This window comes from Triticum dicoccoides, chromosome 5A (assembly GCF_002162155.2).
Source record: "Triticum dicoccoides isolate Atlit2015 ecotype Zavitan chromosome 5A, WEW_v2.0, whole genome shotgun sequence".
NCBI classification, from domain to species: domain Eukaryota; kingdom Viridiplantae; phylum Streptophyta; class Magnoliopsida; order Poales; family Poaceae; genus Triticum; species Triticum dicoccoides.
Window position 1 is genome coordinate 578904152 of NC_041388.1, and position 17539 is coordinate 578921690.

Genomic DNA, 17539 nt, shown 5'->3' on the forward strand with positions numbered 1-17539 from the left:
GTTTTGATATGCAAAGTTGTTATGATGATAGCATGCCTCCTACTTATGATAATTATTGTGATGATACGTATGCTATAAAAAGTAGTGATTATATTTATAAAACTTGTCATGATTATGATTACCCCTTCTCTGAACATTACTCTTTTAATGTGGAAACAATTTATAGTATCCAAGTCTCTTATGATACTTCCACTATCCCGAATGAGAAGAATTTTGCTTATATGGAGAGTAATAAAATTTCTATGCTTGTAGATCATCAAAAGAATGCTTTAGGTGCTGGTTATATTGTTGAATTCATTCATTAAGCTACTGAAAATTATTATGAGGGAGGAATATATGCTCGTAGGAATTGCAATAATATCAAATTTCCTCTCTATGTGCTTAAAATCTTGAAGTTATGCTTGTTTTGCCTTCCTATGCTAGTTGATTATTGTTCCCATAAGTTGTTTGCTCACAAAATTCCTATGCATAGGAAGTGGGTTAGGCTTAAATGTGCTAGTCATATTCTTCATGATGCTCTCTCTATATTTCAATTCTTATCTTTTATGTGAGCATCATTGTCATTATCATGCCTAGCTAGGGGCGTTAAACGATGGCGCTTGTTGGGAGGCAACCCAATTTTATTTTTGTTCCTTACTTTTTGCTCCTGTTTAGTAATAAATAATTCATATAGCCTCTGTTTAGATGTGGTTTTATGTGTTTAATTAGTGTTTGTGCCAAGTAGAACCGTTGGGAAGACTTGGGGAAAGTCTTGTTGATCATGCTGTAAAAAACAGAAACTTTAGCGCTCACTCCAACTGCTGCCATTTTTATTTGGAGAGTTATATTTAGTTAATTATTTTTGAAGATGATTAATAGATGAATTACTCAGGTCCAGCAATTTATTTGAGAATTTTATGAGTTCCAGTAGTATACGTTTGATCCAGATTACTACAGACTGTTCTGATTTTGACAGATTCTGTTTTTCATGTGTTGTTTACTTATTTTGATGAATCTATGGCTAGTAAAATAGTTTATAAACCATAGGGAAGTTGGAATACAGTAGGTTTAACACCAATATAAATAAAGAATGAGTTCATTACAGTACCTTGAAGTGGTGATTTATTTTCTTATACTAACGGAGCTTACGAGTTTTCTGTTAAGTTTTGTGTTGTGAAGTTTTCAAGTTTTGGGTAAGGATTCGATGGACTATGGAATAAGGAGTGGCCCTAAGATTGGGTATTCCCAAGGCACCCCAAGGTAATATTCAAGTATAGCCAAGAGCCTAAGTTTAGGGATGCCCCGGAAGGCATCCCCTCTTTCGTCTTTGTTCATCGGTAACTTTACTTGGAGCTATATTTTTATTCACCACATGATATGTGTTTTGCTTGGAGCATCAATTTATTTTGTTAGGATTTGCTTGCTGTTATTTAGAACAATGTTTTGCATCTTTTATTTCAATAAAAGTGGCATTGATAACCTTTACTATGCCTATGTTACTAGTATACATGTTGCTGTTTGAAAACATAAAGTTTACCGCTGTTGCAATAATTCCCTAGAAAGTCAGAATGTGATAAAATGTTGAAACCTTTTGCATATTAAGATCTGATAAATTTACTATAGTGGGAATTTTCTTTCATAATTTTTGGAGCTAGGGAAGTATGGATGTTTCAGCATTCTTTACAGACTATCCTGTTTAGGCAGATTGCTGTTATGTTTGCATTGTTTGCATATGTTTGCTTCTTTAATGATTCTATTTGAGGATAGGACTATTAAATATGCAGAGGCATTTAGTATGCAATGTTGAATAATAATTTTAGTGATTTGCTACAGTAGAGTATGATAAGGTTTTTGCAATGGTTTATACTAACTTATCTCATGAGTCCTTGTTGAGTTTTGTGTGGATGAAGCTTTTGAGATTTAGGGAGACCGTGATATGAGAGGAATTAAGAAGACACGAAAGCTCAATATTGGGGATTCCCAAGGCATCCCAAGATAATATTTCAAGAAGTCTCAAGCATCTAAGCTTGGGGATGCCCCGGTTGGCATCCCACCTTTCTTCTTCAACAACTATCGGTTAGTTTCGGTTGATCCTAAGTTTTTGCTTCTTCACATGATGTTTGATATTCTTAGATGTCATTTTATTTTGCTTTGCCTGCTGTTTGAATAAATTATCAAGATCTGAAATTGTTAATTGTTAGAGAGTCTTCACATAGTTGCATAATTATTCGACTACTCATTGATCTTCACTTATATCTTTCGGAGTAGTTTGTCATTTGCTCCAGTGCTTCACTTATATCTTTTAGAGCATGGTGGTAGTTTGATTTTGAAGAAATAGATGAACTATCATGCTTCACTTAGATTATTTTGAGAGTCTTAAATAGCATGGTAATTTGCTTAAAATCCTAATATGCTAGGTATTCAAGAATAATAAAATTCTCTTATGAGTGTGTTGAATACTATGAGAAGTTTGATACTTGATAATTGTTTTGAGATATGGAGATGGTGATATTAGAGTCATGCTAGTTGAGTAGTTGTGAATTTGAGAAATACTTGTGTTGAAGTTTGTGATTCCCGTAGCATGCACGTATGGTGAACCGTTATGTGATGAAGTCGGAGCATGATTTATTTATTGATTGTCCTCCTTATGAGTGGCGGTCGGGGACGAGCGATGGTCTTTTCCTACCAATATATCCCCCTAGGAGCACACGCGTAGTACTTTGTTTCGATAACTAATAGATTTTTGCAATAAGTATGTGAGTTCCTTATGACTAATGTTGAGTCCATGGATTGTACGCACTCTCACCCTTCCACCATTGCTAGCCTCTCTAGTACCGCGCAACTTTCGCCGGTACCTTAAACCGACCATATACCTTCCTCAAAACAGCCACCATACCTACCTATCATGGCATTTCCATAGCCATTCTGAGATATATTGCCATGCAACTTTCCACCATTCCATTCATCATGACACATTCATCATTGTCATATTGCTTAGCATGATCATGTAGTTGACATAGTATTTGTGGCAAAGCCACCATTCATAATTCTTTCATACATGTCACTCTTGATTCATTGCCTATCCGGGTACACCGCCGGAGGCATTCACATAGAGTCATACTTTGTTCTAGTATCGAGTTGTATCATTGAGTTGTAAATAAATAGAAGTGTGATGATCATCATTCAATAGAGCATTGTCCCAGAAAAATGAGAGAAAGGCCATAAAAAAAGGGAAGGCCAGATAAAAAAAATAAAGGCCAAAAAAAAGAAAGGCCAAATAAAAAAAGGGGGACAATGCTACTATCCTTTTACCACACTTGTGCTTCAAAGTAGCACCATGATCTTCATGATAGAGAGTCTCCTATGTTGTCACTTTCATATACTAGTGGGAATCTTTCATTATAGCACTTGGCTTGTATATTCCAATGATGGGCTTCCTCAAAATGCCCTAGGTCTTCGTGAGCAAGCGAGTTGGATGCACACCCTCTAGTTTCTTTTGTTGAGCTTTCATACATTTATAGCTCTAGTGCATCCGTTGCATGGCAATCCCTACTCACTCACATTGATATCTATTGATGGGCATCTCCATAGCCCGTTGATACGCCTAGTTGATGTGAGACTATCTCCCCCCTTTTTGTCTTCTCCACAACCACCACTCTATTTCACCTATAGTGCTATATCCATGGCTCACGCTCATGTATTGCGTGAAGATTGAAAAAGTTTGAGAACATCAAAAGTATGAAACAATTGCTTGGCTTGTCATCGGGGTTGTGCATGATTTAAATATTTTGTGTGGTGAAGATGGAGCATAGTCAGACTATATGATTTTGTAGGGAGAGCTTTCTTTGGCCATGTTATTTTGAGAAGACGTGATTGCTTAGTTAGTATGCTTGAAGTATTATTATTTTTATGTCAATATGAACTTTTATCTTGAATCTTTCAGATCTGAATATTCATATCACATGTAAGAAGAATTACATTGAAATTATGCCAACTAGCATTCCACATCAAAAATTATCTTTTTATCATTTACCTACTCGAGGACGAGCAGGAATTAAGCTTGGGGATGCTTGATACGTCTCCAACGTATCTATAATTTTTGATTGCTCCATGCTATATTATCTACTGTTTTGGGCAATATTGGGCTTTATTTTCCACTTTTATATTATTTTTGGGACTAACCTATTAACCGAAGGCCCAACCCAGATTTGTTGTTTTATGCCTATTTCAGTGTTTCGAAGAAAAGGAATATCAAACGGAGTCAAAACGGAACGAAATCAACTGGAGAAGTTATTTTTGGAACGAAAGCCACCGGATAGACTTGGACTCCACGTCAAGAGATACGGTAGGTGCTCACGTGGGTGGGGGGCGCGCCCCCCCTAGGGCGCGCCCCCTGCCTCGTGGGACCCCCGTAGCTCCTCCGACGTACTTCCTGCACCCATATATATCATCGTACCCTAAAACTTCCAGAACGCATAATAGATCGGGATTTCCGCCGCCAGAAGCCTCTATAGCCACCGAAAACCAATCTAGACCCGTTCCGGCACCCTGTCGGAAGGGGCAATCCTTCTCCAGTGGACATCTTCATCATCCCGGTGCTCTCCATGACGAGGAGGGAGTAGTTCTCCCTCGGGGCTGAGGGTATGTACCAGTAGCTATGTGTTTGATCTCTCTCTCTCTCTCTCGTGTTCTTGATTTGGCACGATCTTGATGTATCGCGAGCTTTGCTATTATAGTTGGATCTTATGTTTCTCCTCCCCCTCTTCTCTCTTGTAATGAATTGAGTTTCCCCTTTGAAGTAATCTTATCGGATTGAGTCTTTAAAGATTTGATAACACTTGATGTATGTCTTGCCGTGGATATCTATGGTGACAATGGGATACCACGTGCCACTTGATGTATGTTTTGGTGACCAACTTGCGGGTTCCGCCCATGAACCTATGCATAGGGGTTGGCACACGTTTTCGTCGTGATTCTCCGGTAGAAACTTTGGGGCACTCTTTGAGGTTCTATGTGTTGGTTGAATAGATGAATTGAGATTGTGTGATGCATATCGTATAATCATGCCCACGGATACTTGAGGTGACAATGGAGTATCTAGGTGACATTAGGGTTTTGGTTGATTTGTGTCTTAAGGTGTTATTCTAGTACGAACTCTAGGGCTGTTTGTGACACTTATAGGAATAGCCCAACGGATTGATTGGAAAGAATAACTTTGAGGTGGTTTCGTACCCTACCATAATCTCTTCGTTCGTTCTCTGCTATTAGTGACTTTGGAGTGACTCTTTATTGCATGTTGAGGGATAGTTATGTGATTCAATTATGTTAGTATTGTTGAGGGAACTTACACTAGCGAAAGTATGAACCCTAGGCCTTGTTTCCTATCATTGCAATACCGTTTATGCTCACTTTTATCATTCATTACCTTGCTGTTTTTATTATTTCAGATTACAAATACTATTATCTACTATCCATATTGCACTTGTATCACCATCTCTTCACCGAACTAGTGCACCTATACAATTTACCATTGTATTGGGTGTGTTGGGGACACAAGAGACTCTTTGTTATTTGGTTGCAGGGTTGCTTGAGAGAGACCATCTTCATCCTACGCCTCCTACGGATTGATAAACCTTAGGTCATCCACTTGAGGGAAATTTGCTACTGTCCTACAAACCTCTGGACTTGGAGGCCCAACAACGTCTACAAGAAGAAGGTTGTGTAGTAGACATCACACGGCGCGGCTGCTTCTTCTTGGGGACGGCCTCCAGAGGACCTTCATTTCTGCTGTCGGGGTCATCGATTGCTGTGGCTTGAAAGGCGCGCTCGAGGGAGCACACCGCATCCCTATCTTCACACGGGACCGTGATGATTCCTTCGCTTCCTGGCATCTTGAGAATGTTGTAGCCGTCATGAGTGACTGCCATGAACTTGGCCAGGGCTGGATACCCGAGGATGGCATTGTACGGCAGGCGGATGTGCGCGACGTCGATGTCGATGAGCTCGATGCGGTAGTTCTTGCGCTCCTCGAAGGTGACGGGCATGCGAACCTGCCCTATCGGCGTGGTGGAGCCGTCGGTCACTCATGAGAAAGGCTTGGTGGGCTGGAGCTGCTCATATGGCACTTCGAGGTTGTCGAACGTGTCGACGGATAGGACGTTGAGCCCTGCGCCGCCGTCGATGAGGGTCTTGGTGACCTGCACATTGCTGATGACCGGGGAACACAACATGGGGAGGGTGCCAGCGGTGGCTGCGCACTTGAGTTGATCCGCCGAGTTGAAGGTGATGGCGCATTGGGACCACCTGAGCAGGCGCGTGGCCTCGAGCTTGGGGAGCGCCGTGTTCACCTCACGAGCAAACTGCTTGAATACGCGTTGGGAGGCTGGGGCCTGGGCGCTGCCCAAAATGCAGGCGATCGCGTGCGGCTCCTGGAAGCCCTTAGCCCCCTCGTCCTGGCGATGGTCATCGTTCCTTCTTGGTGGCAGCAGCGGGGGAAGATCGGTGTTGCCCTGGGGGCGATCTTCACGAGGCGGGTCCCTCCAAGCACCCTCACGAGGCTGGTCCTGCCAGCGGTCCTCGCGAGGTCGGTCGCGCCACTCCTGGCATGGGCCACGGTCATCCCAACGTCCGCCTCCACGTCCTCCTCCGCGGCCATAGCCCCAGTCGTTGTGCTCGGGGCGTCGACCGTAGCGTCCTTCTTGTATGGCTCTGAGCTCTTGACAGTCACTGGTGTTGTGGGTGTTCAGGTTGTGGAAGGCGCAGAATGGTTGGCCGTTCTTGGATGACTCGGGCTGATCTCTGCCCCGCTTGACGTCGGGCTCCGCTGCGAGCACATCTACCTCCTTGCACTTCACGTCCTTGGCCTTGGCCTTCTTCTCCTCTGCGCCCACGGCTGGCGTCTCAAGGAGAGAGAGGCGCCCCTCCTCAGCTCTTGCGCACCTGTTTGCCAGGTTGAACAGCTCCTGAGATGTGCAGAGCTCCTCGTGGATGGCGAGCTCTTCGTTCATCTTGACGTCGCGGACGTCGTCGGAAAACGTGGAGATGATGGCCTCGTCCGTAACCTTGGGGATCTTGAGGTGGGTGTTGTTGAAGCGCTGGATGTACTTCTGGAGGGTCTCTCCCGGTTGCTGCCTGATGCGGTGTATATCACCCGTGGTCGGGGGCGGTCGCGAGTGCCCTGGAAGTTGGCGACGAAGCGGTCGCCCATCTCATCCCAGGAGGAGATCAAGCCGTGCTGCAGGTTCAGGATCCAGGAGCGAGCTCCATCCTTGAGAACCATGGGAAACCAGTTCGCCATGACCTTCTCGTTGACGTTGGCCACTTCGATGCTCAGCTCATAGAGCTACAGAAACTCCGCAGGGTCGGCGGTACCATCGTGCGAGGAGGCAGATCCGGCTTGAACTTGCCCGACCAGGCGACGCTACGCAGCTCAGGAGTGAAGGCGCGGCAGGCAGCCGTGGTGCGCGCTGTGCTGCTGCGGGTGGTACTCGGTCTTGACAAGGTGGCGCGAGGAGTGCAGGTGCGGCTTCTCGCGGCCGCGGAATTTCTTGGCAGCTTCTCTCTTCGCGCGCGGGCGCCGGGCGCGACGGATCATGCCGCAGAGCCGCGCGCCTTGGTGCCAAGGCGACGTCTTGGGGCTGAGGTGGTGGAGGAGCGCCATGAGCCCCGTCGCCCGTGGTTGGTTGAGGGTGAGGCAGAGAGTGGGACAGCGCAGGAGAGCCCCCTGCGGCGCGGACGAGCTCGGCGACGCGTTCGAGCCACTCCTCATAGAGGTCGTCGATGGGGCGGTAGCGCAGGAGCTCGTACGCTGCGAGGAGCGCGGTGCGCGTGAGACGAAGAACTGGCAGGAGTCAGCGGTGGAGTGGCGGTGCGGTCGTCCTGCCGCACTGAAGGATGCAGCGAAGACGCCTGCTGCTCGTTCCTCGCCGGGCCGGTGGCAGCGTTGGCGGCGGGGGGGCGGGGGGCGGAGAACGGCGATGTGGCCCGCCGACGGGAGCCGTCTGAGCGACGCGGGCGGTGAGGGCAGCCCGGCGCTCAGCTCGAGCACGGCGTGCATCCGCCATGGAGACGACAGAGCGACGAACTGATGGAAGGGAAGCTACGACGCACCTCTACCTGGCGCGCCAAATGTCGGATGTGGGGTGCCGGCAAACCCGTAAGGTTCAAACACTGGGGTGCACGCGAAGTCTTTCCTTCCCACCAATCGACGCCCTAGCTCAGTAAGATCTCGCGGACGAACTCGACGAACTCGCAACACAGAAAGACACAAGATTTATACTGGTTCAGGCCACCGTTGTGGTGTAATACCCTACTCCAGTGTGGTGGTGGTGGATTGCCTCAAGGGCTGATGATGAACATTACAAGAGAAGAACAGCCTCCTGAGGTTGAGGTGTTCTTGAGCTCAGTGAGCTTGTGTGTGTGTGGGTGGTCTGAATGATCCGTCCCCTCTCTAAGGTGGTGGCTAGTCCTATTTATACTGGCCTTGGTCCTCTTCCCAAATATCGAGCAGGAAGGGAGCCAACAATGGTGGGCTAATTCGAAGGGGGACAGCTAGTACAAGCTATCCTGATAAAAGTGGTCTTCGCCTGCTAAAGGTCTGGTGGTGACGCCATCTTGGGCTCCATGATGACCTCCATCTTGCCGTCCTCCTGGTCTTGGTCTCGTTGCACCAATATAGCAACCTTTGTCTGATGCCTCGGTACTCTTCGCCTGCGCTGGCCTCCTTAGCACCAAAGAGGAAACAAGGACGTTGCGCGCGCTGGCGCCCGCCTGGTGCCGTGCGTCATGGCTCACGTCACGAGGGTCTCGTGAGGTTTGCCCCGCCTTGATATCTCGGCTCTTTGCGAGCCTGCCTAGCTAGACTACTCCCGAGGAGGTCTTGTGTCATCCGCCTCGCGAGGCTTGGACCCTCGCGAGGGTCTTGGATGCTTCGTTGGTGATGATGGGACGTACGGCCTGCTGGCTTAGCCACGCCGCGGGCCGCAGGCAGGCAAATATGGGGACCCCCGTTCCCAGGATGCCGACAGTCTCTTGTGTCCCCAATACACCAAATACAATGATAAAATTGTATAGGTGCACTAGTTCGGCGAAGAGGTAATGATAGTAGATATTGATTTTTGTAATAGGAATAATAAAAAACGGCAAGGTAGCAAGTAACAAACGTGAGCACAAATGGTATTGCAATGCTTGAAAAATGAGGCCTAGGGTCCTTACTTTCGCCAGTGCAATCTCTCAACAATGCTAATATAATTGGATCATATAACCATCCCTCAACGTGCGATGAAGAATCACTCCAAAGTTCTTATCTAGCGGAGAACATAAGAAGTTATTTGTAGGGTACGAAAACACCTCAAAGCTATTCTTTCCGATCAATCTATCATAGAGTTCATACTAAAATAATACCAAACTATTCTTTCCGATCGGTCTAACCAAGAGTTCGTACTAAAATAACACAATATGATACACATTAACCAACTCTAATGTCACCTAGATACTCCAATGTCACCGCGAGTATCCGTGAGTTAGTTATACGATATGCATCAAACAATTTCAGATTCATAATACTCAATCCAACAGAAAGAACCTCAAAGAGTGCTCCAAGATTTCTACTAGAGAAACAAAAACAAGAATGTGCATCAACCCCTGTGCATAGATTACCCTAATGTCACCTCGGGAATCCGCGAGTTGAGTGCCAAAACACATATCAAGTGAATCAATATGATACCCCATTCTCACCACGGGTATTCATAGCAAGACATACATCAAGTGTTCTCAAATCCATAAAAGTATTCAATCCGATAAAACGAAATCTCAAAGGGAAAACTCAATTCATAACAAGATAGAGAGGGGAAAGCACCATATGATCCGACTATATTAACAAAGCCCCTGATACATCAAGATCGTGACATCTCAAGAACACGAGAGAGAGAGAGGGAGAGAGAGATTAAACACATAGCTACTGATACAAACCCTCAGCCCCAAGGGTGGACTACTCCCTCCTCATCATGGTGGCCGCCGGGATGATAAATATGGCCACCGGTGATGATTTCCCCCTCCGGTAGGGTGCAGAAATGGGGTCTATATTGGTTTTTCATGGCTACAGAGGCTTGCGGTGGCGGAACTTCTGATCTATTGACTTCCCTAGGGTTTTTGGAATATTTGGGAAGTTATATGACGAAGAGGTGGTGCGGGAGGCCACCGAGGTGGGCTTCCAGGCGCGCCCTGGTGGGTTGTGCCCCTCTTGGGGCTCCCCTCTGGCACTTGTTTGGCCCACTAGATGTCTTCTGGTCAAAAAAATCTCCAAAAAGTTTCGTTGTGTTTGGACTTCGTTTGGTATTGATTTTCCGCGATGTAAAAAACAAGCAAAAAAACAACAACTGGCACTGGGCACTATGTCAAAGGTTAGTCCCAAAAAATGATGTAAGTTGCTATAAAATGATTGCAAAACATTCAAGAATGATAATATAACAGCATGGAACAATAAAAAATTATAGATATGTTGGAGACGTATCAGTGTCTTCTTGCCAAGAAAATTGTCGAGAAGTTTCGTTCCGTTTGGTATTGATTTTCTATAAAAGACAAAAACATGAAGAAAAAACAGCAACTGGCACTAAGCACTAGGTTAATAGGTTAGTCCTAAAAAATGATATAAAATAGCATAATAATGCTGATGCATATAAAACATCCAAGATGAATAATATAATAACATGGAACAAAAAAATTATAGATACGTTGGAGGCGTATCAGGCTGATGTCTCTTCTCGCTTCATCCTCTCCTCTTTTCAGTTCTTTCCTCGGAACCATCTTCTAACCTTCTTAGCGGTTCTTTTGTTGGGCCAGTTGCATCACTGGTTTCTTTCTCGCTACCATGGGTGACGGTCTTGGCAATGTATAGATTCCATTTGGGTTGTCAATTCAACTTTAACCAACAATGCATGACGATGAAGTTTTTCTTCTCCAACTTCAAGAACGCACTACACGCACGAGAAGGCTACAAAATAATACATTGGCAACAATTCTGTAAGACCGATAGTATGTTTAGAGGGGGGAGGGATGATTAGACTACTTGACCAAATAAAAATCTATCATTTTCCCAAATTTTAGTTGTGGGATGATTTTAGCAATTAGCACAAGTCAAGCAATCAACCTACACATGCAATTCTAAGAGTGTAGCAGCGAAAAGTAAAACATTGCATATGAAGGTAAAGGGAAGGGTTTGGAGAAAGCAAATGCAATGGAGACACAAAGATTTTTGGCGTGGTTCGGATAGGTGATGCCATCGTACGTCCACGTTGATGGAGACTTCAACCTATGAAGGATAACGGTTGTGCGAGTCCACGGAGAGCTCCACCCACAAAGGGTCCATGAAGAAGCAACCTTGTCTATCCCACCATGGCCATCGCCCACGAGGGACTTGCCTCACTCGGGTAGATCTTCATGAAGTAGGCGATCTCCTTGCCCTTACAAACTTCTTGGTTCAACTCAATATCTTGATGGAGGCTCCCAAGCGACACCTAACCAATCTAGGAGACACCACTCTCCAAAAGGCAATAGATGGTGTGTTGATGATGAACTCATTGCTCTTGTGCTTCAAATGATAGTCTCCCCAACACTCAACTCTCTCTCGCAGATTTGGCTACGATGGAAAAATGATTTGAGTGGAAAGCAACTTGGGAAAGGCTAGAAATCAATATTCTTGTGGTAGGATTGGAGTATCTTGATCTCAACACATGAGTAGGTGGTTCTCTCTCAGAAAATGTATGGTGAAAGTGTAGACACGTTCTGATGGCTCTCTCTCAAATGGAGAAATATCACTAAGCATTTGAGCAAGCAAGTCTTTAAGCAACATCTCGTCCCCTTTTAATAGTATTGGCTTTCCTACGTACTCAACGTGATCTTGGATCATTAAAACAAAGATGAAGAGTCTTGAGATTTTGTCAATATGTGTCCTTAGCATTTTGAGGGGTCCACATCTCTAGTCCATGCCATGCCATTCATTGAACTTACTGAAATATTTATCTTGAATGGATATTAGTTCAATGAGCTATATGTTATGAATTATCAAAACCACCCGGGGATTTGTTGCACTTTCAAATTCATATCCGCCCAATTGAACTACAAAACAATGCATAGTCGGACACAATTGGTCTATAAAACATCTCCACCTTTTTGCTCTGTGCCATGGATCGGATCAAGGTTAGTGGCCAACCATGCATCGCACAACAACTCGTCATTCCACGTGTTGAAGCTTTCTTCCCTACCCCTTTTCCTTGGATCGACCCCAAAGTCATTCGGGTCATTGTCATCGCCATCGTCCTCCTACTATCCAGCCAATCTTGTTGTTGTGCGTCCGTGCCTGGCTAGATGTACGTACCGGATTGGGTGTAGACCTGATGCGTGCTCGGCTGGGTGTATGTGCCTGACTGGTTTTAGCCCTGCTGCGAGCCCGACTGGGTGTACATGCCGGACCGGGTTTAGCCCTGCTGCGAGCCCAGCTGGGTGTACAAGTCGGATTAGGTGGGCTCCAAGTCATCCACCTGCCTGTCTTCGTACAATCCTCCTCCGCCGCCTTTGTCATGGATGAACTCAAACATCTCCTTGTCCGCGTTGTCGTACACCGGATCGCCTGCTTTAGGCATACCGGCAAATAGTGTGTGGGCACCCAACTGCTCCAAGCCCGCGTCGGCCCCTGGATAAGCAGCGGCAATGAACACTCTGAGAAAAGCAACGGCGTCAAGGTCGACGATGAAGGGTACTTGCCCGCCGGCGGATGCGGGGGACTGCTCTCCGAGCTGCTTGGAGGTGTAGTAGTACGGAGCCTTGTAATGCTCTAGCCATAGCGGCATCTGCATGGTCGGCGACGAAAGTGGGACCCTGCGTCCGTCACCTCCACCACGGCCACCACGACCGCCGCCTCCACCTCCGGCTCCGATGCCGCTTCTACTTCTTGAGCGACGCAGCCTTTGACTTCGCTTTGTTGGATCCTCCGCCAGCGCCGTCTCGAGCAGCTTCTCCTACGAGTCCATGCGTCGGCGGCAGCGAAAACGGGTGGAAACTGGGTGGAGAGCGGCATGATGGAAGAGGAGAGTGGGGATTTTACCATGAAAATAGTGCGGCCAGCTACAAAAGCACATGCTCCACCTCAGTTTTGGGGGGCCGGGGATGTCGGAGTCCTATGTGGCTCGTGTCTGGACTCCCGCAAAGCCCCCCTCATTAGGTTTAGGTTTGTGGGAAAACTACGGTCCGGAACGCTCCGCGGACTGATGGAGGTCGGCATTGAATGGCTTGTAGGGCCCAGCCAGCTGCATCCGGACATATACGGATGGTTTAGGTGTCGGTGTTGGAGATGCCCTTATATTCAACAAACCTAGTACAATCTCCTAGACCTAGAGTCATCGGCCAGGAGGCCCGGTGAAACCAAGAAACAAGGAGTAGAGTCAAGCCAACTCTCAGTCACTTGCAGACCAAGAAAGAAGTATTCCCTCTGTAACTTAATATGTAGTGTCAAAAGACGTCTTATATTAAGTTACGGGGGGAGTATGAAATTATGTAGGAATTTTGGAGAACTCAATTCCCTAGGAGATTTTCCTATAGAGTTTGTTTGCTTTGTAAGATTTGAAACCACTATAGTTTTTTTTGCATGCAATTCCAATGAAACGTCCCATCGAGTCTAACCTTACGTGATCTGACCTTTGTATGTACTCCCTCTGTTCCAAATTACTCGTCGTGGTTTTGAACTAAAACCACGACGAGTCATTTGGAACGGAAGGAGTATGACAAAACTATGTCATGCATCTAATGCTATAGAAGAGTTTACATGTTTTTCATGTGGGGCAACCAAATAGCTTCTACTACATAGTCACGTGTTTTCGATTCATATATGGTTTAATATGATGTCATGACATCTCGAGTCAAGATTACTTATTTTTAACCATGCAAACCAAAAAAGGTCCATAATCCGTCACTTTATTTCTTGGGCATGCAAACCAAAAAAATGTCCATAATGAACCAACCTGTGGTTGAATGGTTAGAGGGACTGTGGTATCTCCAGCCCACCAGGGTTCAAATTCTGGTGCTTGCATTTATTTCTGAATTTATTTCAGGATTTCCGACGATGCGCATTCAATGGGAGGAGACGTTCCCGTCGACGACGAAGTGCCTACGGTGACTTCGTAAATTTCAAGATGATATATCGGCTCAGTCTTTTGGAGGTGCTCAAAGGAGTAGGGTGTGCGTGTGTGCGTTCATAGGGATGAGTGTATGCGCGTGTATACGAGCGCTTGTGTCTGTACTGATGTTAAAAAAAGGGTCCATAATCTTGCATTTTATTTCCTGGACATGTGTTTTCTCAATCATAAGTGCTTGTTTTCATATCATGGATGCCCAAAGTGTCTACCACCTATAAATAAGCATTGTTGCTTTAGCAAAACCGATTTTATTTTATTTTTGCGGAAAAGCAAAACCGATTTACTTGTCTAACAACTTCTCTAAGTACATTGCAGTCACTGACGGAGGACCCCTTCGGGAAAGGGAGGACGGTGGAGTACAAAATTTTCTATATACCTATGTGTACACATTGCGACATGACTGGCTAGAGTTTCACCGATTTTTCTTTTTGAGGAATAATAGGAGGATCGGTTGCTGGTTCGTAACTTCACACGAGCCAGCAACGTGACTCACTCCAGTCGCCAGACATGACAAATCGATCAAGCCAGCCCTAATATATGCACAGAGCTAACCCCAGGCTCCCGGTTATAGTGACGCACGCCACGACACGAACCCTAGGTAGCGGACGACGATCGATGGCGAGCTAGCGGACGCAATGCACGATGTCACTCTCCTATCCCGTCGCACGGCTACTGCTTCCACGCGATGACGTGTACAGCGCCGCCGCCCCAGGTGCGTGCGACCGCCGCATCATGGCCTCTGCCTCACCGGGATAGCCACCACCGCCTCTCTGTTTTAGGTTGTTTTTCTGTTTAAATATGTTTACGAAAATATTAGTGTGTAGTATTCACTATATTGGTTTTGCATCAAAGATCTGCCCCACTTTAATTTTTTTTCGTCATCAGCCACTGCTTCATTGTACTATCTCTTATGTGATTGAATATTAAGATGTTTTTGCAGTTCAAATAGGATATGCTAAAGAGTGTCAATGCAACAAGCCAACAAGGAATGTCCATGGCGGGCATCGGGCTGCGGCGCCCTGCTCATGCCATCGCCGCCCGCGCCAAAAAAGGGCATTGCATCGTAATTTTCTGGAATTTTGAGGAATAACCCTCCACGCCACCAGCGTCCGCGATAGCCGGACACCTCCATTTGTGCATGGCGAGGGCGAGACAGCCGAGACGGACACACACAAGGAGCAGTTAACGACCTTTTTGTCTTTTGTGTTTTCTACCGGACGTTCTGTGTTCGTAGCAGTACGATCATCTCATTTCCTTCTTTTTTAATCCACAAGTTGATTTGCTTCAGATGTTTTATTGTCAAAAGACAAAAAGTGCAGCAATCCCAAGGCAACTACCTCGACTACTGTGATTTGTGGCCTCCTCAGCGGGTATCCTATGCATCACGGATCAGAACTTTAGAAATAGACTGATCTGCGCATGTGCACCAGAGACCATACAGACGTATCTCTTTCTTTTCTTTTCGGGTGAAAAGGAATTTCTCATTACTCAAGGTGGCCTCTCAGCCGAGGCAAGACGTACAACAGACTCAATCCCTGAGTGGAACCACACAGCAGTTCCGGGGTCCTTCACCCATAAGAGGCAAGTTCATGACTACATTTATTTTATGAACGACAACAAAGAGTAAATGAGATCTCTCTTCCAACGGCAGCCGCTATATCTCTAATCTTCTGAATAAGGGTGTGACGCACCGAACGACCCTCCACATTTGCTGTGATCATCGCCACAACCTCCACGCAATCAAGCTCAACCGTTATAGGCAAACCGGTCCTATGCAGGGCCAACTCAAGGCCCTCCTTGCATGCCGCAAGCTCCGCTCCCAGGGCAGTATCGCATGTGCGCAGCTCTCTACATGCAGTATAGATGATTTCTCCTCGATCATCGCGCAAAATCATCCCTCCTCCTGCCGCTCCCGATGCCGCAACAAAACTTCCGTCGGTATTCAGCTTTGTGCAGCTCGGCGCTGGCGCGGTCCATGACCTCTCCTCCTTGGCCACCTTAGGAAGACGAGTGACATACTGTGGCAAGGAGACCGTCATCTTCCCCTTGACCATATCAGCATTTGGGTGTTGTTGGATGCAGAGCAACGAAGTAATATACCCATGCAAGAACCGTCGTGAGGCTTCAGCAGGGGGCGGTTTCTTGTCATGCGTGATCTCATTCCGGACATGCCAGGTCCTCCATATGATCATAAGCATGATCATCCTCGTTGCCTCATCAAGAGGGTCCAGCGGGGTGAAGAGCCACTACGGACCAGTGTTCATGATGTCCTCCACCTTCGGAATACACCAATCCATGGCCATGGCATGCCACAACTCCTTTGCCAAGGGGCACCTGCAGAAAGCGTGTAACATATCCTCCCGTTCCATTCCACACAGGGGGCATTGATCAGAAACCTCAAAGATGACGAGAAAGCTTATTTGCCCAAGTAGCAAGCGAGTTCGTAACGATCCTCCAAGCAAACACGCGTACCTTAGGGGGAGTAGGGCACCCCCATATGATCTTCCGGATGGCGCGATGACCATCCGGTGCCCTGCTCGTGGCGGTGGCCAGTGGACGCTCGCGCTCGTCCATGGCGAACCGGTAAGCGGATCGAACGGTGAAGATACCGTTCTTCTCTAGTTCCCGTGCGATGATGTCGTCGGTTACGCGGGTCGAAGTACTTTGATGGAGATCACCTCCACATCTGTCGGGTGGAAGTAGCGATGGAGCAGGTCTAGGCGCCATGACCCGTCCTCATGCAGGAGTTCGGCCACTCGTCGTAGTCGGCAGGTACCTTGTTGGGTAATAATTTGGCGTGTAGGCTCGTGGGGGATCCATCGATCCCACCAAATCCGAATGTTTCGGCCATCCCCCACACGCTAGACGAGGCCCTTCTTGAGGAGCTCTAGGCCATATTGAATGGCCTGCCACGTAGGTGAGGCGTTGCCGGAGAAGACTGTATCCTCGAGGCGGCCCTCGGGGAAGTACCTCGCATTGAGGACCTGCGCACATAAACTGTGAGGATTAATTAGTAAGCGCCACACCTGCTGGGCAAGCAGGGCCTGGTTGAAGGCACAAAAATCGCGGAATCCCAACCCGTCCTGAGTGTTGTGCACCGAGATCTTTGGCCACGCCAACCAATGTGTCTTCCTCTTCCCTTCTGATGCACCCCACCAGAAGTTCTGGACCATACGGTTGAGGTCATCACATACAGACATGGGTAGCTTGTGAAGGAAATATGCCCTAGAGGCAATAATAAAGTTATTATTTTATTTCCTTATATCATGATAAATGTTCATTGTTCATGCTAAAATTGTATTATCCGGAAACATAATACTTGTGTGAATACATAGACAAACTAAACGTCACTAGTATGCCTCTACTTGACTAGC